At 40.2% G+C, this 18,702-nt stretch overlaps 1 pseudogene; it reads right to left on the bottom strand.

The window, feature by feature from the left end:
- Nucleotides 1-5,441: 5,441 nt before the first annotated feature.
- Nucleotides 5,442-6,285, bottom strand: LOC103296625 (armadillo repeat-containing protein 1-like; annotated as a pseudogene).
- Between the last annotated feature and the right edge of the window lie 12,417 nt (nucleotides 6,286-18,702).

Genomic DNA, 18,702 nt, shown 5'->3' with positions numbered 1-18,702 from the left:
TATATTAAATATGGTCATAGGATATAAATTAACTTAAGCTCTTGAAATTTATGGATGAATTCAAAAATGTAAATCTGCTCAGAGAAAAGCTATTTATCTCATCCGTTTGTATGGTAATTGATGGTTCATAATGAAATAATCTGATGCACAGAGTCCAGTCAAATTAGCCTGCCTGTAATGCACTATCTTGAAGTGACTTCACATTCTCATTAAAGCCTTTCTAATTTCTAAAGCAAAATTAATGCAATTAGTGATAAAATCAATACATATTGATCATGAGTTTCTTCAATATGGCATGAAAATATCAGGTCAAAAAGAAAGGGCTTTTTTAAAATCCTAGAATTAATATAAGAAATTTAAGTTGTGAAAAAAAACAGCTTTGTGCTATTTTCAATAGTATCTATTATTTATAAGAAAGTGGTAATATGAATCTTACCATTGTTTGGATGAAATTCAATATAGTGGGTACGCCCCCCCCCCCATCCCTTCTTCCCAACACATCAATACTGTATTCATCGCCCATATGGATTTTTCTCCCCATAAATATCCAAAAGCAAATTTTTTCCTCATGGTGCAGAATTTCAGATCACTAATTACTCAAAAGCATCTCTTTCTTTTCACATGCAAATGTAAGCAAGATTCCAGGGAGAAGTACACCCCTCCAACCCCTCGACCCAGTGAATGTACCCGTGGTGGGGCGGGCTGTGGTTAAATGTATGCAAGAAGGAACTTGGAGCCTAGAATAAAAAAAAAAAAAATCAAAACACATTTGTGGAAATTAAGGGACCGTTGCTTTTCTACATACTAATCAGCTTATTTTGGTGTGAAATAAAATGATACTTTTAAAAAAGAAAAAAAAAAAAAGACTCAATCCCAGTAGTTCCTCCCACACCTACCTAAATGGATGCTGAGACATGTTCAACCATGTTCAACGGGTAGGTCTATTCCTGAGGTTGTGAGAGGAAAGTGATGATTAACTGTCTTAACTGCTCAACTTTTTGTTCTGAAAGTCCTAGCATTATACATATCCTGGGGAAACTCTGAGTAAACCCAGGGAATGGGATTATACTGTTGGGTCAAGTCTACCTTTGAGATCCTCCAAAGGCTCTGCTGGGGAGAACCTGACCCAGAGGAACTACAGGGTGCAGTACGGCCAGTTAACGTGCTTCTGCATCTTGAGGACCTAGTAGGGCCCGAGCCACTTTCCCTACATCATATTTCAGGACTGTTATTTCCAGAAGTTGCACAGCATAGGAATAAATTCTCCTTTCTGTCCGCAGTAAAATTCAATTGCTTTGTATTTAAAAAGGTAATCAATCTGAAGTTGTTCTTGCAATGGTCACACCATATGAACATGGATAAAGCTTTTCATGGTGTGTTAATTTATAAACTGTGATTGCCGATATGAATGGCAATGACAGGTGCATGCATTTTGTTTACAGATTGGTCCCATTTATGTGAAAGTGATTTCACAGATTCTGGTTGAAGTTCAGACATTTGTTTACTGGTATGAAACTCTTTGGTGCTCTTTGAGGCAACCTGGCAGAATTGATTTAATGTCCTCACCAATGTCACAGTGATTGAAATTAGGGAGAGTTTTGGTGGAAAATAATGGGTTTATATTTATCGAATCGTCTTTTAAAATCCTCCTGAGAAAAACAGAACATGTGTTTCTAGAATGCTACTTTGGAACAGCATTATCCTAAGAGTGTTGTACTAATTCCTGGCTCTGTGTGATGTTTTGGCACAAAAGGATTCCATGGATAAATATGAAGTTTTCACATGCTTCATAGACTCTTTGGAACAGCATTATCCTAAGTGTGTTGTACTAATTCCTGGCTCTGTGTGATGTTTTGGCACAAAAGGATTCCATGGATAAATATGAAGTTTTCACATGCTTCATAGACTCTTTCAAGATCCTATCATTTGCAGTGGGCGGGGGGGGGGGGAGAGAGATTTACAGTGCATATTAGTATAATGAAGGCTCTGAGAAGTCCTGAGGTAAAGAAGCCTATTTAATGTTGTTTAGCTCAACATTTTCCAAATTAATCTCGCCACCCATTTTTTTTGTCTTCTAAAATCTATGAATGTCCTTTGGATCTGCTTTGGGATACTCTGATTTGGATTTGATAAATGGCAGGGAAGTTCTAAAATCTGAATTCTGGGGATATGCTGAATGGCAATAACCACCTCACATTTGATTTTGACCATCAACATATTTTATTCCTCAATCCCCAAAAATGTACACACATTTTGAATAATTATAAAGGCAGTGTTTATTAAAATACCTTTCATTTTCAAAATGTAATAGAAACAGCCGTTAAAGTATATATAAATTTTGGGGAAAACACCTTCTATTTCAATCAAATTAGCACTTTAAAAAAATCACTAATACATTACCAGTATCACCTATTCCATAATCTCTCACATTCTGAGAAAAACATAAAATAACTCTTTAAAATTTTAATTAAATAATACTTAGTCTTTGTAGAGATTACAGATAAGCAAAAGGAAGAAAGTTACCTGCAATGCCTGTAAACATCCTTGTGTCTATTTCAGTCTTTTTCATAGGAATATAACTAGCTATTAAATTGGATTTGATTCATATTATTTTACAACCCATTTTTTTCACTCGATGATGTACAGTGAATAAGTTTCCATGTCATTCACCTATAACATCATTGTTTTTTCATTGTATACATGTGGCATGTTTTTTAAAAGGCAACAAGACATTCAGTCAATAAACAGCCATGTGCTTAGGGGTTTCTGTGTGTTTGGGAAGGCAGGGCGGGTCCTACAAACATAGCGGAGGTGCTGCGGGAGGGAAGGCATGGGGAAGTTAGTGCTACCCCGGGCGAATCACCTCTGCAAATGCTGCCTGAGTCTGCAGCAATCCCATCCTCCTCCCCACAGCTCATCTTCCCAGACACCTCCCCTGGCATCACTCTCCCTGTAGGAGGGGCCATAGGACATCTGCCCTAGAGATGGTCCCTGCAAGGCAGAGAAAGCACTGCCCTCCCTTCACAGTCCTCCAAGGCGGGATAGCCAGGGCTTCTGCCTATCAGGATCTCTGAGGTTGTCAGAGCGCCAGCCAAACCCACTAGCAGCTAAGGCTGCACTAGAGATGCCTAAAGGCTAATGCCACATCAAAGAGGCCATTGAATCCCCCAAATTGGCCCTGGTTGCTGCTCAAGCTCTGGAAACCTGTGTTTTGCTGCTGTGGGCTCTGATCCTGTGGTACCTTAACAGGAGCTAAGGGCAGCGCTGATATGATCTGATTTGATACTTGAAATTACTTCTTGTGCACACATGCCATAGGTTATAAGAATGCTTGCAATAAAACAGGGGCATATACAACTAGATTTTCTAAGGAAATGGAAACCAAAATGTTATTACTTTTTTAAAAATAGATAAACCCCATCTGAACTAAATGCTCCCTCAAATACATTTTCCAACTGTTTTTGCACATTCCTATGATTCCTATCACCCCATAGTGTTTGCCTGTCTGTCCCTGCTCAGACATGTGAGCACCTGACAATATGCTGCCCTGTCTACCTTATTTGTTTCTTTTTAATTTTTATGAACAAACAGAAACCCTCGACACTAGTTATGGATCAGGGAGCTTGGGCTCCTGTTCCAGCTTTGAGATGTGGTTAAAAGCATGGACTCTGGAGTTCAAGTCTTAGTTTGCTGTGACCTTGGGCAAGTTATTCAACCTCTCAGACTGAGTTTCTTCATCTTGAAAATATGGACAATAATAATACCAGTTTTCAGGGTTATTCTGAGAGATAGTGAGTTGTATTCATAATGCACAGAATAATGCCTGGCATACAGTAAGTATTCTCTGGCTGTTAATTTAATTTAGTCATGTCAAATTGCTCCCAAAGCCTTTCTTTTTTAAAAAAAATATGTTAACTTTTAATATCTTACAATGAATTTCAAAAAATGATGTTGCAGTTGCCTGAACTGCTCCATTAGACCTTCATAAACAAAGCAACCCCACATGTAGCCTCTATCATTTTTACCACTTAATGGAGCAAAATGCCCAATAAAATATAAAATGCAGCATACCCAATCATGCAACCTAAAAACTTTTCATGATAACTTATTGTAAACTAGTGGCCCGGTGCATGAAATTCGTGCATGGGGGAGGTTCCTCAGCCCGGCCTGCACCCTCTCCAATCTAGGTCCCCTCGAAGGATGTCCTACTGCCGGTTTACAGGGATCGGGCCTAAACCAGCAGTTGGACATCGCTCTCACAATCTGGGACTGCTGGCTCCAGCTACTCACCTGCCTGCCTGCCTGCCTGATTGCCCCTAACCACTCTGCCTGCTGACCTGCTTGCCCCCAAATGCCCCCCTCCTGTCAGCCTGATCACCCCAACTGCCCCCCCTGCTGGCCTGCTCACCCCCAACTTCCCCCCCCTGCTGGCCTGCTCGCCCCCATCTTCCATCCCCAATGGCCTGCTCACTCCAAACTGCCCCCCCGCTGTCCTGATCACCTCCAACTGGCCCCCACTGATGGCCTGCTTACCCCCAACAACCCCTGCCGTCCCATCCTGGCCTGATCAACCCCCAGTGACCCAAGGTCCCAGCCCCTCCTTTTTTTCTTTTTCTTTTTCTTTTTCTTTTTTTTTTTTTCAATCCCTTCTTGAGCAGAGGCCAGGGCTGGCTGGAAGCAAGTATCTAGGATTTATTTATCTTCTATAATTGAAACTTTGTAGCCTTGAGCGGAGGCCAGGGTGGGCCAGGGTGGGTGGGAAGCTTGGCTTCCTCCATCGCCAGGGCAACCCAAGCCTCCTGCTTGCTCCAGCTCCGTGGCCGGCCGCCATCTTGGTTGGGTTAATTTGCATATTCACTCCTGATTGGCTGGTGGGCATGGCTTGGCATAGCAGAGTGATGGTTAATTTGCATGGTTCTCTTTTATTAGTGTAGATTGCACTTGACAATTCACCACAACAAGGGAAAACTGGCCACTTGTTCATTCACACAGTTCTTGCACCTGAAATAAAAGTCATCAGTAAAACCATCTAGATAAAAAGTTCTCAGCTGTTCATCAGTTTATGTTGTTCATTATATTCCACAAATGAGCGAGATCATGTGATATTTTTCTTTCTCCGACTGGCTTATTTTGCTTAGCACAATGCTCTCCAGGTCCATCCAAGCCTTTGCAAATGGAAAGAGTTCTTTCTTTTTTACAGCAGCACAGTATTCCAGAGACATGAAGCATTGAACAGTCCATCAATCCTCAGAGGGAAGGCAGGGGAGGGTGGAGGTAGGGGGTAAGAGATCAACCAAAGGACTTGTATGCATGCATATAAGCATAACCAATGGACACAGACACTAGGAGGGTGGAGGGTTATGCTGGGGGGAGGGGGTGGCCAATGGGGAAAAAAAGGAGACACATGTAATACTATATTTAATACTTTAAACAATAAAAAAAAATTTTAAAAAGTTCTTGGCTGTGCTCAGCCAGCTAGCCCCACCCTCTGGGTGGGAGCCAACCCCACACTGCTTCGCCCTCCTCCTTTGTGGGCTCTGACCCTCAGGCCGGCAGGTCGTCCAGAAACAATGCTTTACTTCCACAGCCTTACCCCTGAAGGGACCAGCATCTCTTCTCTGCTTCCACTTTCCACCACCTGCTGAGCCTTCATAACCGCCATTGATCCTGTTGCTGCTGCCGAAGGCTCTGCTCTCAAATCTGAGTGGATTCGCACCACACATCTTTTGAACAGCCATTTGAAAAGTAAAACTAATAATGCCTTGAATTTTTTAACAAAGCCTCTTCAGGTAGACTTCTCTGAGATGTGTCATCAAGACTGTCTATATGGAAAACCACTGTTTGGACACATTTTTTTTTGTAATTCCCAGATTAAAAAAAAAACCCAAGCTCTCCTTCTACATGAATTCGTTTCATTGAAACTGTCACCATGTGCCATATTGGAAGACTGAGGAATGCCATAGATTTCAGAGGCCTACATTTTATTTCTCCTGGAGTTGTAATTTTCTGTATAACATTTTGCAAGCTTAACATTATGCCCAGTTCTCCTTCCATTTTTTTTTTTTTTCTGTTAGCACGGCATTCTGCCAAGCATTGAAGAGCGAGTAAAGCCTAGTGGGCAACAGAGGGGTTGGGATAGTCCATAAATAAAATAAAGCCAGGCAGACACCCCTGATCCTGGGTAATGGCTCTCCTAATTAATGGATCTGCTGCTCGATCCCGTAGCTGGTCAGCTAGCGGTAGAGCCTGAGGTTCTTCATTCCAGGTGGAGGAGGAAGAATTCATCTTCTATGCCATACACATGAACAAAATCTTCTTAAATCCACAATAATCATTTATTATCTCAAAGCTTCTGTGTGTGAGGGATTCGTGTGCAGCCTAGCTGGATATCACTGGCTCAGGGTCTCTCACAAGGCTGCAATCGAGGTGTCAGGGGGGCTGCAGCCATCTAAAGGTCCAAGTAGGAGAGGATCTTTATCCAAATTCATGCGCGTGGCTGCTAGCAAGGTTCAGTGTCTCACAGGTTGGTGCACAGAGGGCCTTAGTTCCTTGCTGGCTATTGGCCAGACTCCTCCCCCAGCTTCTTGCCAGGTGGGCCTTTCCATGGGACAGTTCACACCATAACAGCTGGCATCTCCCAGAGCGAGTGAAGAAGAGACCAAGAGGGAGCCCAAATCCCCTGTTTCTTCGCAGGTACAACTGTGATATACTGTAAGTGACCAGCACATGGCTAGAAAATGCCACAGGTTTCATGGATACTTCCTGGGCCATACTTATAATCAATCCATGGTGTGTGCTGGTCAAAGTTCTGGACGGGACAAGCATGAAAGTACACTAAAAGCTGCCCCACAGCAACTTCTGGGGCCTCTTGCTTCTGAGAGGCACATATGGAGTAGTCACACAGTTGACTACTTTAGTTATAGCACCCCGGATTGCTGTAGTCATTTCTCATGAAGAGAGATCGGAATATGTATGTGTGCACTGAGTACTGGTGTTAAAACAGTCCCGTGTTTCCTCAACCCTTCCTCTCATAAACCACGGCACTTTGTAGTACAGATAAGAAAAGAAATCATAGCTGGGTCTTCAGATTGGAGATGGGAAGGAAGCCCATTTTTAATGGCGTTGAAATAAGAGGTGAACCTAAACCAACCATTGCTTATTTATGGCTGTAGTTACTTCTCTCTGGCACATCCCAGAGGGTGACTTTCTGTTGTTAATTGGAACTTCTAAGCCATTTTTATTTACAAAGTGTTTTACAGTCATTGGTATTGATGACTTATAATTCCCCCGTGAGTTAGGTGTCAGGATGAGGCATTGACACGGGCTCCACTCTCAGGAAGCTGAGACGTGAGGGTGGATAAATCTGCCCGCCCCCTCCCACACGGCAGCCATGGGGTCCTGCTTTGCTTTGTTTTGGCTTGTCAGATGCCTATTACCTTCTCCATGTGCTCTGATAGCAGTTACGATTGGATTTCTGGATTAAGGGTCTTTTGAGGAGGGACTGAAACAGTGACACAGAATCCACTTAGCAATTCTTTTCTTCCAGTCTGCTCCCCATTAAAACAAATTGTCCTCGCAAGTGTATGTCTTTCGGCACACTTATTTTGTTTTTTAAGGAAGCAAGACAAATATCTGCCTGTTTATTGTTAAATTTGTAGTGCCAGTCATGACAAGCGTAAGGATAGTAACACTTTTGACAGCAGGGTGCTCCTCTGCTTTCCTAGTTCAGAAGGGCTTGATTGATGTGAAAGACCAAGGTCTCAGTAAAGATAATTTAGCCATTTCCATACAGTTTATGCTTGTGTTCGTTGTATCCTGCAGGGGAGTCCCAGGGGGTGGCTTCGATGACCTTCCCTCTAAAAGGTAACACATAGGAGATTCCTACAGGAACCATCGTCTAACAAGACTAATGATGGCTTCCATGCCTATTATCATTCAGAGACATCGAAAGAGGCTTTAGAAATGCAGTACCACATTCCTCCCTTGATGTCCCACATGATCTATGAAGGCGTTATGTGGCAGATAAATTAATCATTAAAAACTTACTGTTAAGTCTTTACAAATAATAACCAGGTGTACCTTGATTATCTTTGATCTCAATATATATTTTTTCTGTCACCAAACAGATGATACATAGCAGTTTGTTTTGCTGACAACTAATCTGAGGGAGTCAGGAAAGAAGGCTATTTTCCTCCAGCATTTTTTCTGTCTTTTTTTTTTTTTTAAGTTAGAAGGACTAAAAAAGAAGTTCTTCACTCAGTAATAGCTCATGACAGCCGGGATCACTTTTTCATATTGCTTTGCTGGGGTGTGAGTATGAAGCATCGTCACTGGTCATTATTCCGGCTATCCTTGCATTTGATTTATTTCTCCCATTTAGTGCTACTTAGTATTTAAAAGTTTTGATGAAGGAACACGCTCCACATCTTGTGTGCATTAGGTGTTCCATGAGACACAGGATTCCACTTAATGCCATCCCTCTGGGTTGAGGTGGATTTTTTTTTTAAATAACGTATTTTTTGTCAGGTTAACCACTTCCTAAGCTAACATTTTCTAAATTCCAAAAAAAGGAAAAGGATGATAAAATGAAACAATGCATGTGCAACTATCAAGGTAGAAATACATAAGACAAACGAAAAACGCATTATAACACAGGACAGGCTTAGTATCATAAATGATTTAATCATTTCCTATTAAGAACAATTCTTAAATGTTTTAATATGCTTCTGCGGAAACTCCTGTTACTAGGATTTGTTTGAGTAGCTGCTCCTTTCAGGAACAGCACCAGGAATGTGGTGAGGGAGATGAGTGGTAACAGGAAAGGAAACAGTGTCCTTCAGCAGGTAGCCAACTGTTTTGTAAAGAAGTCTAAGGAAGGAAGGAGATTAGTTGAAATTCTTCTTCATGCCACAGATCTCTACAAAAGACTCCATTAAGAAATACATGTTTTTATTAAAAGTCAGTTGAGAGAGGTAAAATTTTTGATGTGGCATTTCAAATTTTAATTTGAAAATCATTTCTATGGAGATGTGTGATCTTCCTTTGTATTTTGTTGGCTACCTTAAGAACTGCTTTGTGAGCTAAGTACCAAAAGATGGGAATCATTTGGGAGGGGGAATTAGATCATTTTTTTCTAGTTTGTTGAGCACAATATATGGAAAGAAATGTCTTTATTCACTTTGAATTCTGAGCAATTGGTGATGAGAGTATCCATTTTTACTTTTTAAAGTTTATGTTGATCAATATTCATAGGAAACAACAATAACATAGCTTCATGAACAACTATAATGATAACTTAGAGCTTGCAATATTTCAGGGATGTTGATATAGCTTAACGTTTTCTTTAAAATAAAAATTATTCTCAAAGGGACTAATGGCTGTTATTAACTGTTATTCTGTGTCAAGACTGTTCTAAGTGCTCCACATGTGCTACCTCATTTTATTATAATAACATCATAATTTGTAAGTATTATTTCCCCCTGTTTATAGAGGCAAAGAGATATTAAATAAGTTGCCGGAGAACATATGACTAGTAAGGGGTAGAGCAGTGATGCATGAGACAATACATGGTCTCTGCTAACCAGATTATAAACCCTCAGTGATATGTGTTTTTCTCTTTTCTTTCTTGATAAGACTGACAAACCATCCAATGCCACTATGGAATTTTATAATGATAAAACTGAGGTCCAGAGTAGTTAAGGGATTTGCCTAAGATCACACAGTAAGTTAACAGTAAACAGGGAAAGCTCTTTAGCACCTTGCCGTGCTATCTAAATTGGGTCTGTTTGAGAGCCTGCACTAGAGCAGAGCGGTGCCAGGGGTGAATAGATCCCACTCAGAGAGCAGGAGGAAAGGAGATTTGGTTAAATAAGACCAACTCTCTTTTCAACTAAAAACAAGACACACATAGGAATAGAGTGAGAGCATGAATCAGGACCAGCCCTAGGCATCTTGATGGGACAAATGACATTTTTCTTGGGTATGACTCTCACTTCCTACTACCCCTCACCCATTTCCTGCCCTGTTTAGTGACTTGAATTCAGATTCATAATGCTTATGCTGTCTGAAGTCCAGTCTCCCTGTAAGGCCATTCGTTTTAAAGTGTTAATGCTTTAACAATTCCTTTGTGGAGATTTAAAAAGAGACCAGCTAAAAATAACATTGCATGCTGATCTTTTAAGTATTGTGCATCTAGAGAGGGAAAAGAATTTAACATAAAAAGGTTTCCAGCATTCCTCAATTCAGGTAATGTGAACAACCAACTTTTTCATTTGTGAATATACCTAATCCTAAAAGGGCATAGCAATTACGGAAGAACATTTATGATATGAACAATATTACATGTTACTTCAAGACTGCCTCTCTTTGAGGTGTTCCACCATAGATAGATTTAAAGAAATAAAACCAACTCTATCTGAGACTATTGTCTACGTTGGTAGCCTTCCCCCATTCATGGAAACATGAAATGGAGATGAAATGGGAGCATAGGGAAGTTATTTCCCAAAAGAGTAAAATCAAAGCAAAGGTGGAACCTTCCCGATTCCCTTCTGCACGAGCTGTTAGGCTGGTTTATTTAGTAACTAGAAGCCCGATGCACAAAATTCGTGCACTGGTAGGGTCCCTAGGCTGGCCAATGATCAGGGCCAATCGGGACCTTCCGGCTGCCAGCTGGGGCCTTCCTTCATTCTGTGCCACCCCTTGGTGGTCAGCCCACATCATAGTGATTGATCGAACTCCCAGGCTCCTGGTCAAACTCCTGCAGGGACACTTTGCATATTAGCCTTTTATATATATAGATAGCTTCCTGGATGGAAGTAGATGCTGGGGATACATAACTCTTGGACTTCAGGCTAAAACAAGTATTTTGAATTCCTAGACTTCTGGACTTGTCTGACTAAACAGTAATTCTCTAGGTTCTTTTCCCTCTAAATGGGTGAGTCTTCATGTGGAGAACAGACTCACAAGCAAAAATGTCATGTCCCTCCTGTCTTCCTTAAACCGAGGGAAGAATAAAATGGAGAATTTCTATCCAAAGAGGGAAGTAATTTCTCCTGACTACAGGAATAAAGTTGTCAGATTTAGTAAAGAAAAATACAGGACACCCAGTTAACTTTGAATTTAAGATAATAGCTATCTATTTATCTATAGAGAGATAGATATACTAGTAGATGATGATTTGGATAGATAGACATAGATATACATATATACACATACACATACATATATACATATACATGATAGAGATAGAGATATATTTTAGTATAAATGTTTAAATTTTTTAATTTACTTTAGTATAAATATGCCCCATGAACTATTGTGATGTCCTGTACTTTATCTGGGAACACCAAGGAGCGACTCAGCCCAGTTCTGGTGGAAAGAGACCTGAGCATGGCTCTGGCAGCCTGTGGGCCCTTGGAAACTGCTGCCCCATCAGGTCTGTGGCAGAACAGCACCTCTGCGAACAGATCTTGGGATGAGCAGTAGAGGCACTTACTTGTCCTGTTGTCCCAGGCTGCACTGGAGAGATGGTCATTGAGTCTTCTCCATTTATGGGGCCAAATGTATGTAGAGGAAGTCACCGAACATTCAGGACTGAGCCACTGAGGCAAAAGTAATTCTTCAATCCTATGACATTGTATTGATGGAAGCTACTCTTACATTTTAAGCATGGCTATGACATCTGTATTCAAACTGCTGCATGGTAATCCAGTAGCATTAGCTGGATTATAGTCAAGGTCTGCCTGCCTTATCTAATTTAGGGCATAATTTGCTGACCAAAGAAATAAATGTACTTGTGGTGGGCCCCCTGCACAGTCCTCCAAAGGGGATTGATTTTTCTAGGGACCCCTCCCAACTCTATGGTAACCAAGCCACAATCATTTGTCCTTCTCAGTCTTGGTTTTCTTCCCACCTTTATATGAAGTATAGGACATGAAGCATTTGAAGAATAAGAATTAGCTGAAGGCTATCATAACCAGAGCAAAAAAGGATGGCTTGTCTAGCAAATACTCACATGAAAATCACTGCTGATTTTTTAAAAATGCTCAAGCAGTTTTCAGAGTAATCATTTTATTCCCACCCATATGTGATTTTTAAAAATATAAACTGGAGAAAGACACAAAACAATTATAATCATTTTTAATGTGTAACATGAAAAAAAAAAAAAAACTTGAAACGTCACCTTTTTTTAATCTAGTGAGTTATTTTAGCCAAAGAAAACACAAATTGGGATAAACACCTTTGACTTACAGTTTGAATAATAATAAGGTTCTGACAAATCAATAGAGTAAAAGGCATGCTAGTAGCATTAAACAAAAGAGAGAAGCCAAAGAACTATTATCAAAAGCCATGTTTTTCAGCATAGCTGTTTTCAATTGCTCAGTGTTCTTCCCCGCCGTGTATGAAGGGCGTCTAGTGACCCCTAGCTGAGGAATCTATATTGCTTCTCGCCCTTCCCCCACCGAACAGACAGACAGCTGATGATGTCTGGTGGCTTCGGCCCCTGCCCTCCATTAGCTCGCAGGAAAGAGCTGCTCTCTATGCAGCCGAGCGCACCTCTAATGTAGGCTCTCTCTGCCAGCTGTCCGTGTCTTTGTGTGTTTTAGCGATCAAAGCTCACATCTTCTTGTCTTCCTCTCTTTTTTAGTGATGTGTTTCTCCACCATACTTTCATTTTAAAAGAAGATGCTCAGACTGATAAAACGGACCAGCACCTCTAAGGCAGCAGTGATGAGGCATGAGAAGCCTGCATTGCACCGTGGAAATCAACTGCATTGTGAGCCAGGGCCTGGACAAGCAGCCCCGTGTGTACCTGCAGGTTTCCCCACCAGTGCATCTCACCACGCCATTGTTCTACTAAGTTGTTAGAAATTAAGATGAGTGTCTATAAGGGAAGAGTTTTGTTTTTTGGTTGTTGTTGTTGTTTTTTTTCAGTCTTGCAAGAAAATACATCAAGATGGATGATTTTGGGTGAAGAACTTTGGCTGATTTTTTTTTTTTTAACTTGGTATTTGCTATAATTTTAAAATGTTCTAAGATGAACATACATATCTTTGTCTAACAAATCTTTTTGGTACTTCCCACTCCAATTTGTTAGCATGCTGTATTATACTTGTATCTATAATAATAAAGGCATAATATGCTAATTAGACCGGGCATCCTTCCAGAAATCCTTCCAGATGACCTTCTGGACGAAGCTGGGGCTATGAGGGAAGCCCAAGTCCCAGGTGCTGGAGGAAAGCCGGTGCTAGCAGCTGGGGGAAGGAAGGCCTACTCTTGCATGAATTTTGTGCATCGGGCCTCTAGTTAAAAATATTCTGATAACTCCATGTAGCTGCAGGCTCTGAAAGAGATAATGAAAAAAGAAATAGTAAAGAGCCCAGAGCATGGTGCAATGGAAAGTGTTTGGGCTTTTGATTCACACCAAAGTGAGCCCAAATTCCAGAAAATTACATCAACTTTCCAACTGTCAATTTCCTCATGATTAAAAGAGAAATTTAATATCTACCTCAATAATTAGTAGTGAGGATGAGATAAAATTACATGGATAAACTATAGTGACTGTACATAGTAGGCCCTCGATAAATGTAACTTGTCTTCCTCAACTCCCAACACATGCATTTAAGGTCATGGATAATTCTGGTTTGCAGACCTATCTAGAGAAACCAGCCTCTGACTGTCAACATATATATATACCCTTGAATTCTATCAAAAATACATAAAGTGAAAGAATCAGGATGATGCACCTGTTATAGATTCTCGTCTTTGCTTACTTAATTTTGTCAAATGGTTTCATTCAATGACAGACTCGGTTTTATAATTCATGCACTCTGGGGAGTTGTCCCTCAGCCCGGCCTGAGCCCTCTCGCAATCTGGGAGCCTTTGGTGGATGTCCAACTAAGCCGTCAGTTGGACATCCTTAGTGCTGCCATGGAAGCGGGTCAGTGTGCATCATAGTGACCGGTCATTCCGCCGTTCGGTCGATTTGCATATTAGCCTTTTATTATGTAGGATTATCAAGTATGACCTATGACGAGATACTTTTTTTTAAGTGTTCAGATCTTGGAAGAGCAAGAAAAAACATCACAAAATACTTGTTTAAGAGGAGCTTTAAAACTTTAAGAAATGGAAAAAGGAAAAAGGAAGATTTTTTGAAAATGTATTTTTTATTGATTTCTGAGAGGAAGGGAGAGACAGAAACATCAATGATGAGAGAATCATTGATCGGCTGCCTCCTGCACGCCCCATACTGGGGATGGAGCCCGGAACACCGGCATGTGCCCTGACCAGGAATCAAACCTGTGACTTCCTGGTTCATAGGTCCATGCTCAACCACTGAGCCATCACAGCTGGGCCAAAAGGAAGAATTTTTAAAGTACTGATAATTTTGAAGATTTACCTTTGAAGACATTTTGAGCATGGAAGACACAGTGAGGGCAAAAGTTATTTTTTATGACAATTTAGCTTTTCATGAGTTTGTAAAAGCAAAGTTGGAGAATTTGTGGAGATCCAAATGCCAAGATCCAAATGATGGCAGCTGGCTAGTATTATCCTCACATTTCCAAGTACAATAGACATATAGAAATGCGCTAATTTATGAATACTAATCTAGAGAGAAAACAACCAGAAATTCTGCTGCTGTTCATTGGCATCTGAATTGTCCTCTTTCCATTTGCAGATCACACTATTTTGGTCACTAGGCTTACGGGAGAGGTTTTTGACATTCATGCTCCACTGCTTTCCTCATCAAATGTGAAGGTCTATTCATCATGAAGCTCTCTGCTCTCCCCAGCCCTGGCTGTGTGTGGAGAGAAGGACAGAATGACCGCTCTGTGGATCCTATCCGGGAAAACATTTGCTCAATGTTAATTTTATGAAAAACAGTATTTTAGTGTTGGATGGTAAGAACTGGGGAGACACTTTTTTGGCTTTTGTTAAAGCTAAATTACATGAATTTTTCACTCTATTCCATGGAAAATTAACTGTACATTTTTATTTTTAAAACATTTTTCCAATTTGTTTTCATTCTTCAAGCCTAAGCCTTCATATCGGTCATGGCTATCTTACTTTATCCCTAAACATAAAAACATATTCAGATTCAGAATTATTATATTCTGACTACAATTTACTGAACAAAAAGCTATTCTCAAAAAGACAAATGTAACATTCTATAAGCATTGTAGGAGTTTTCTTTCAATTTGTGTTTCTAACATATACTTTGCATAGCAAATAACTTCTGTAAAGGCAACTCAATAGACCTAAATTAGGGACATAACTTTGATTTAACTAGAATATAACATCCAAAGATTAAAATATAGCAAGGCTATATGTTCTCTCATTAGTCCTTTCATAAGGGAAATATAGAATTGAAATTTAAACACTTACTAGGAACATGCCAGTTATTGGCTATGTTTTAAAAAAATAAAAGAAATTCTATTATAAACCAAATCACCTTTTAGAGCCATAATGGGATAATGCTTACTTGAAATGTATGTTCATGCACAAGCTCAATAGACTGACCATAACATTGTCTATCCAAGACCAGAGCCAGAGAGAAAACTGTTTATTGTGTGGAGTTGCTAAACATAAACTTCTAAATTGAGGACAGATGTGCAACAGCTGTTCATTATCTGTAAGGAAGGGAGAGTCTGTCTTTTTAAAAATTATTTATAAGCTGCTTTAAGATTAGGCTTAATATATTTTTTCTTTTGGGTAAATAAAATTAAGCACCCATGATCAGAATTTTAAAATATATATTAATTTATAACAATACTCACATATATCAGATTATCAAAATGCTTCACACTTTCATCACAGTGATATTCATGAGGGTCCTGTTACATGTAGTAATTATAGCAAACACCTTACCAAACACTTACTATGTGCCAAGCACCACTCTAAGTATTTTAACTGATTTGATTCTCACAATTCCCTTCAGAGGTAGGCTCTATTCTCATCCTCATTTTACTAAGTTCAGAGAATTTATTAACTTGCCCAAGATCACACAGCTAGTAAATTCTGTTGCCCAAATTCAGTACCAGCATTCTGACTCAAGTATCTACACATGGGTAAATCGTCATGTGTATGTAGACTCTTTCAGGTGTGTATGTTAATGTAGTGTGTGACAATTGTTGCCTTAGAAGAGAATTTCCTGAAGCAACAGGATTATCAGTCAGGATAGGCTTGGCTAATTGTGGAAACAAAATGACACAACAGCATTACATACCCACGGTAGGTCAGCAGGAAGCTCTTCTCCCACATTTACCTAGGAACCTAGACATCAGTTTTCTCTGACGCAGAAAAGAGGATGTGACAGTGCACAACAGTGCATAAATACCTAAGCACAGTCTCACATTTTATTTCCATTCTCATTTCATTGGATGAAACTGGTCATTTGGCCTCACCTACCTGCAAGGCTGTTGGCAAATGTTAACAATAGGTAGAAAAAATATTAGAAAAAAAATGGAACCAAAGAAAATAAAAGGTTACAAGGAAATTTTAGCTACTCTAAATATTTACATAAATTTAAGAGACAAGGTATATCCAAAATTCAACAAAGCAATGGATGGCAGTGTGAAATGGCCAGGATAAAGAATGATGGCTGGACGGTGTTGTGGTTTAAAAGAAAAGATGGCCTCCAGGGAAGTCAGCTTGATACAGGCCAGAAGCTTAGAGGGACCTCAGCCTGATCATCAGTCCTTATGCCCACAAACACCAGATGACTGACACATTTGAAAGTTAGGGTCTCTCATTGACAAGACTGATGTTTAAATCCAATTGCCAAAATATTGACTTATAATGAGAACTATAAAAACAGAGCAGTCTTCTTATATTTTGGCTGATATATAAATTCTGTATAAGTATCATATAAAGTCCAAATATTCAGTATATGGTAAGAACAAAGACAGTGAATTAGATTATTTTGATTGTCATTGGTTTAAATCTGGGAGAGCCCTGAGCTATGCCTAACTGTAGCCTGGGTGAAAGAACTGGTGAGAATGACAGGTTGGGTCTCAGCCAAGCCCACTTTCAGTTGGCCTGCCTTCACTTTGGCCAGCAAGCAGAGCAAAGAGCACACCAGATCAAAGGTTTGCAAAGAAACAAGTAGGTGTGGCTCCCCGGCACTTCTCGGATCCTCACAGAGACACTCTCTGTGGCCTCAGCAGATTCTAAGTAAGTGAGGATTCCGCCAGGTTGGAGAAATCCAGAACTTTCAGCTCATTGCCTTCACACATTTGGGGCTGGGGGAAGGTAGTGGCAGACAGGGGGCATGTCAGCCATGTCATGAGGACTTAACATCTGAGCTCCAGGCTCACAATTTTGGTAAAATATGCATAACATAAAATTCATCATTTGAATTATTTTAAGTGTACAGTTTAGTGGCATTAGGTGCATTCACATTGTTTTGCAACCATCACCACTATCCATCTCCAGAACTTTTTCAACATCCCAGACTGAAACTCAGTACCCATGAAACCATATTTTTTAAAATATATTTTATTGATTTTTTTATAGAGAGGAAGGGAGAGGGATAGAGAGTTAGAAACATCGATGAGAGAGAAACATTGATCAGCTGCCTCTTGCACGCCCCCTACTGGGGATGTGGCCGCAACCAGGGTACATGCCCTTGACCAGAATCGAACCTGGGACCCTTGAGTCCGCAGGCTGACGCTCTATCCACTGAGCCAAACCAGTTAGGGCGAAACCATAATTTTTTGATACATCAGTGTAACAAAGACTTAGGTACTTCCATATTTTTTTAAATATATTTTTATTGATTTCAGAGAGGAATAGAAAGGGAAAGAGATAGAATCATCAACGATGAGAGAGAATCATTGATCGGCTGCCTCCTGCATGCCCCACACTGGGAATCGAACCCGCAACTCGGGCATGTGCCCTGACTGGGAATCAAATGGTCCATAGGTCAACGCTCAACCACTGAGCCAGGCAGTACCCTAAATCTATTTCTTGTATCCCTGCTGTCTGCCACATGATTATACCCATTTACATCCAGCTATATCTGCCTAGAGGACTGAATGCTCATGTCTCCTGGTTAAGACTGGAGGCACACAGAACACATATCTATGCTCCCTGATTCTTGTTTTCTCCATATGAATGTCTCTTCTCTATGGCCACATTCTTTCTTCCAACTGAGCATTTATGAAAAATTTGGACAGTAAATGCATTCATTCTGTCTTAGTCCTTTCGGATGCTATAACAAAGTACTGGAGACTTGGTAGCTTTTAAACAATAGAAATTTATTTCACATAGTCTGGAGGCTAAGAAGTCCAAGATCAAGGCACCAGCAGATTTGGTGACTTGTGAGGGCCTGATTTCTGGTTCTTAGACAATACCTCTTGCTGTGTCCTCACAAGGTGGAAGAAGAGGCAAGAGAGCTTTCTTGAACCTCTTTACACAGACACAAATCCCACTCATGAGGGCTCTATCCTTATGGCCTAATTATCTCCCAAAGGCCTTACCTCCTACTACCATCACATCAGGCAGTAGATTTCAACATATAAATTTGGGGGGCAGGACACAAACATGTACATTATAGCACATTCTTTATAGAAGCTTATGCCCTGTTTACAGTAATCACAAATAAGAGTTTTCAGGATACCTTAGGTATTTACTTATAGATTACTACTACAGAGGAACAATCTCATTTTTGTATGTTTTTTTCTAATTTAATTCTGAAAGAAA

This window comes from Eptesicus fuscus, chromosome 10 (genome assembly GCF_027574615.1).
Source record: "Eptesicus fuscus isolate TK198812 chromosome 10, DD_ASM_mEF_20220401, whole genome shotgun sequence".
In the NCBI taxonomy this organism is placed as follows: Eukaryota; Metazoa; Chordata; class Mammalia; order Chiroptera; family Vespertilionidae; genus Eptesicus; species Eptesicus fuscus.
The sequence above is the reverse complement of the archived record's forward strand: the minus strand, read 5'-3'. Positions and strand labels throughout refer to the sequence as shown.